Below are 6,296 nucleotides of genomic sequence, written 5' to 3' on the forward strand. Positions count from 1 at the left end.
TCCAGCTTGTGCTTCTTCCAGTACCTGGGTTATACTCCATTAAAAGACATTGAGAAGATTTTTGCTTAGACACAGTAGGGTTGGGCCGGGTAATTAGTGGGAGACTGGCCTGGTTCTCTTCCTTGAGCTAGATACTTTAATAGAATTGGTTGGAATAAAAACGAAGATATATCATGAGAGCTTTTAGCTCTGAATAAGGGAAATCTTCCTGCCAGCTGACAAAAGCTTTCTTAGGAAACTGAAAACGTTTTCAAAGTGGTGGCAGCAAGTCCTCATACCATGCAGCTGTCCCTACAGGGGACTCATTTTAATAAGCAACTTGCTTTGCTGGGGACACACATAAGTCCTGGCTACTCAGAGATCTGGGCAGCCACAGTAGTTGTAAACTACCCAAGGGAGAAGTTGAGACATGTAAGAGGGCTGAAAACCTAGAGAAGTTAAGCTCACAAATAGCACACTGGTCTACCACACGGTCATCACTAGCAATTTATCTTGACAAACTGACCTTGGAATGGGGAAAAAAGCTTTCAAAACAAAAGGAACAACAGATTGCCACTGTCCAACTAATATTCCAGCCAGCCTTTTGTAAGGACAAACATTACACTTACAAGGAAATTTTGCAAGTTAGCTTCAGAAAACATCTTTTCAGAATGCTAACCTTAAAGAAATAAGAACCCTTGTATTTATCTCCCTGTGTCTTTGAGATGTAAATGTTCTAACTGATGTTAGGCATTGTTTTATTTTGTTGTTCTTCCCTTTACAATGTTTTGAGGGCTTTATCTCTGCCATCCAGAAGGTACATATATGGTGTATATTTGGCTACCAGTCACGTAGACTGGGATTCTGAGCAGGGCTCTTTCTGTCTGTGCCAACTCACAGAGGTCTTTGTCACATTGCCTTTTGGTGCATTGCCTATACAACAAGCCCTTTTATAGTCTTAGTTTGGAAGAGTGAGCTTTCTAGATCTTCTGAGGACTGCACTGTCTTATGGGGATGCCACTTGTGTCCTGTTGGTTTGAGCTGCTGTTTAGATATATCATCAGTGACCAGATGAAGGAGTCCTTGAATTGAAAAAAATCCTAAATTGGTAAATTTTTAGAAAACTCTCATTAGAAATAGCTGTTTATTGGTATCTGTTGGTGAAAAAAGCAATTAGAAGAACATTTATATTCATATATATCAAGGGGACGTTTCATGCAAGAATGGGCACAATAAAGGACAGAAACAGAAAGGACCTAACAGAGGCAGAAGAGACTAAGAAGAAGTGGCAAGAAAACACAGAAGAACTGTACAAAAAAGGTTTTAATGACCCGGATAACCATGATGCTGTGCTCACTCACTTAGAGCCAGACACCCTGGAGTGTGAAGTCAAGTGGACCTTAGGGAGCATTACTAACAACAAAACCAGTGATGTGATGGAATTCAGCTAGGCTATTTAAAATCCTAAAAGACAATGTTGCTGAAGTGCTACACTCAATACCTCAGCAAATTTGGAAAATTCAGCCATGGCCTCAGGAATGGAAAAGGTCAGTTTTCATCCCAGTGCCAAATAAGTGTAATGCCAAAGAAGGTTCTGAAGATTGTACAATTGCATTCATTTTACATGCAAGCAAGGTTATGCTCAAAATCCTTCAAGATAGGCTTTAGCAGTATGTGAACTGAGAACGTTTAGATATGCAAGCTGAGTTTAGAAAAGGCAGGGGAACCAGAAGTAAAATTGCCGACATTCATTTGATAATAGAGCAAAAGAATTCCAGAAAAACATCTATTTCTGCTTCATTGACTACTTGAAAGCCTTTGACTATGTGGATCACAAAACGAAAACAAACAAACATGGAAAATTCTTAAAGAGATGGGTATATCAGACCCCCATACCTGTCTCCTGAAAAACCTGTACATGGGTCAAGAAGCAACAGTTAGAATCTGACATGGAATAAGGGAATGGTTAAAAATTGGGAAAGGAAAACGACAAGGCTGTATATTGTCCCCCTGTTTATTTAACTTCTATGCAGAGTACACCATGGGAAATGCCAGGCTGGATGACTGACAAGCTGGAGACAAGATTGCCAGGAGAAATATCAGCAACCTCAGATATGCAGGTGATACCACTCTAGTGCCAGAAAGTGAAGAGGAACTAAAGAGCTTCTTGATGAGGGTGAAAGAGGAGCGTGAAAAAGCTGGCTTAAAACTCAACATTCAAAAAACTAAGATCATGCAGCCAATTCCAACACTTCAAGGCATATAGAAGGGGAAAAAGTGGAAGTATTGACAGACTTTAAAAGATGCTTGCTCCTTGGAAGGAAAGCTATGACAAACCTAGACAGTGTTTAAAAAGCAGAGATATCAATTTGTCCACAAAGGTCCACATAGTCAAAGCTATAGTTTTTCCAGTAGTCATGTATGGATGTGAGAGGTGGACCATAAAGAAGGCTGAGCACCGAAGAATTGATGCTTTTGAATTGTGGTGTTGGAGAAGACTCTTGAGAGTCCCTTGGACTGCAAGGAGATCCAACCAGTCAATCCTAGAAGAAATCAACACTGAATTTCATTGTAAGGACTGTTGCTGAAGCTGAAGCTACAATAATTTGGCCACCTGATATGAAGAGCTGACTCACTGAAAAAGTGCCTGATGCTAGAAAGATTGAAGGCAAAAAGAGAAGGGGGTGGCAGAGGATGAGATGGTTAGATAGTATAAGTGTCTCAATGGACATGAGTCTAAGCAAACTCCAGGAGATAGTGAAAGACAGGGAAGCATGGCATAGCAAAGAGTCAGATAGTGATAGAACAACAACAATAATTATATGTGATGTTATATTATATATAGTGTGTATATTACATATTGTATATATATAGCAGTTTTATATGAATATTGTTATATTGCATACAGTATATATAGACAATAATATATCAATATATGAGTATTATATTATAATATATATAATATAATAAACACTATATTACATATCTTATAAGGTGATTTATGTTAATATCTAAATATTATATATATTTAATATATGTATTATATATTATATGTATATATGTAATATAGGAGCTTCCCTGGTAGCTCAGACAGTTTAAAATCTGCCTGCAATGAAGGAGACCCTGGTTTGATTCCTGGGTCTGGAACATCCCCTGGAAGAGGAAATGGCAACCCAGTCCAGTATTCTTGCCTGGAGAATTCCGCGGACAGAGTAACATGTCTACAGTCCATGGTAACATGGCTACAGTCCATGGTGTTGCAAAGAGTCGGACATGACTGAGCAATTAACACACACACACACACACACGTGCATGTATATATGTACAAATACATATATAAACTATAAATCACATATATCCTATGCTATATATATATTATATATCATATTTTGCATACATTACGTATCATATTGTTATCAGTTGCTAAGATCTGTGCAACTCTTTGTCACCCCACAAGCTGCAGTACACCAGGCTCTTCTGTCCTTCACTATCTCCTAGAGTTGCTCTAACTCTTGTCAAGTTGGTGATGCTATCTAAACATGTCATCCTTTCATCTTCTGGTATCATATCTTTTTGCCTTTTCATTCTGTTCATGGGGTTCTCCAGGCAAGAATCCTGCAGTGGGTTGCCATTCCCTCCTCCAGTGGACCATCTCAGAACTCTTCACTATGATCTTGTCCATCTTCACTATGATCTGTCTTGCATGGCTTGGCTCAAAGCTTCTTTGAGCTACGCAAGCCCCTTTGCCATGACAAGGCTGTGATCCATGAAGGGGGTCAATACTGCTAATGATGGCTAAATGTCTAGATGCAGTCAATCATACATATAACTACATAGAATAATTTTAATAGTGCAACTCTATATATGGGAAGGAGCAATGACGGAAAACATTTCCTGAATCATAGTAGACTAGTAAAACAGGTGATCCAGAGAATTTTAGATTACCAACAGGGTCTAATCCAAAAAATTCACACTTGAGTGGCCTCTCACCAGAATATTTGCCTGATCTAGGAATGAGCTTTCTTAGCACCATGGGACGAAATGGTCATAAAATTCCTCCCAAATGTTGGTTGAATTTATGATCAACAGGAGGCACTATAAACTAAGAATGGTAAATGCCATTTCAGTAACCAAGATATTATGGTCAGAAAGCCAGCAGCCACTGCCTCTGCCCTCAGCAGTGCACACAGAGGGGAATTCCGGATGGAGAAAGACAGGATGCTGCACCTAGTTAGTTAAGATGCCAGAGAAGGCAATGGCACCCCACTCCAGTACTCTTGCCTGGAAAATCCATGGACGGAGGAGCCTGGTGGGCTGCAGTCCATGGGGTCGCGACTGAGAGACTTCACTTTCACTTTTCGCTTTCATGTATTGGAGAAGGAAATGGCAACCCATTCCAGTGTTCTTGCCTGGAGAATCCCAGGGACGGCGGAGCCTGGTGGGCTGCCGATTATGGGGTTGCACAGAGTTGGACACTACTGAAGCGACTTAGCAGCAGCAGTTAAGATGCATTTATGATTTAAATAAGCCCAGTCTCTTGCCTCTTTCCATACATAGAAAGGCACTAAAATTATTGATTTGAGCTGTCTGTGGTTTTTTTTTTTTTTTTATAATTAGTGGTAATCTTTGATGTTCCACTGTCTTTTTTTTTTTCCCAGTAAAAACTTCAATATATCCTGGCTCCTCCCTTACCTCTTTTAACAACTCCTAAGAGCTGTCTCAGAGGCTATATCCTGGGCTTAAATCCTAAGCCAGCCAAATAAAATGCTATTTTCAAATTTTAGGTGGTACATTTCTCCAGTTGACAAACCTTTTGGTGTTTATAAGCCCCTGGCTCTTTGTGTTCCCTGGAACCCTCTTTAAGCTTTACCTGAATCTGTGTCTCCTGAGTTGCAATTCTTAAGACCCCAAATAAACTCTTCTCTTATTTGCGGTCTCCTGCATAGTGATTTTGGTTGACAGTATAGAGAAAAAGTTATGGAAACACTTTTATAGCTTCATAATTTTACCAATCCTAAGGATTTTACAAATCCTAATTTTACCAATCCTGATACATCTATTGTATCATATCTAACTGGCTTATTTTCTGTAGGTTGTCACATTTGTTGAAGTAGTAACTATACAAAAAAGCATGATGGGATGAATGTTTACTTTGCTCTAAGATGCAATTTGAGATGTACACTTTTTTTTTTTCTACAAAATACAATGTTTAATGGGCTTCCCTCACAGCTCAGTCGGTAAAGAATCTGCCTGCAATGCAGGAGACCTCTGGTTCGATTCCTGGGTCAGGAAGATCCCCTGGAGAAGGAAATGGCAACCCACTCCAGTATTCTTGCCTGGAAAATCGCATGGACAGAGGATCCTGGTGGGTTGCAAGAGTCGGACATGGGTTGCAAGAGTCGGACATGATTTAGCTACTAAACCACCACTACCACGTTCAATGATGTATATAAAATAGGGTTTTTCAAGAAAATATTGGTCTAAAACTCCTTATGTATAATTTTGAAATTAAAAACTCTCTAAAAATTTGTTGATAAATTTGTGACAAACTTTTTTGGCAGCAAAACCTCACCAGAAATGACATGAAATTTCACATAGAACTTACTTATCCCATTTAGTGTCAATATGCATATTTCATGGCAGAAATATTAATATTTGATATGCATGCTGCCTCTGTAAAAAATTAATACAATAAAGACCTCAATTAAATAGACTTGAAAAACCAGAAGGGGGAGCTCTCACACCCTGCAACAATAGCAGGGCCCATAAAGAAGAGAGTCATTTTTTTTCCTGGCAAAGACTCAGCCACAGAAAAGCTGAGTACTTTTTGTTTAGTATATCCCTCTCCAGTTCCCTTTTCTCTATGAAAGCATTCTTCTTTCCTGTCAGGACTTGTAGGAGGCTCACCATGACCACAGACCTTGAATTGCAATTCCTTTTGATCCTGAATAAACCCATCTTTGCTGGGGAAATGTCTGGCAGTCTATTATTTTAGGTCAGCATTTCATATACCATTTGAGGGTGTCATGTAATTTAATAGTCTGTTACTTTACTAACATCTAAAAAATTCGGAATTCAAAACACATCTGACCCATAATGTTTCAGGTAAACTATTTTGGGCATAGTTTTATCACAGTTTCTCTTGAATGTGGGAAAATTTTAGTAAAATTTGTCAGGCAACACTAGTATGTGTGTGTGTCGTTTTAAAAATTAATGTAAATATTTTCCCCACAATTGTGAAAACATTAGAAGCATTTTTCATATGCTGTTACTATATGAGATACAGATATATTATCTATCAAAGATATCTCTTTTTA

This window comes from Moschus berezovskii, chromosome 13, assembly GCF_049115385.1.
Source record: "Moschus berezovskii isolate FMDL1 chromosome 13, NW_MosBer_1.0, whole genome shotgun sequence".
NCBI lineage: Eukaryota > Metazoa > Chordata > Mammalia > Artiodactyla > Moschidae > Moschus > Moschus berezovskii.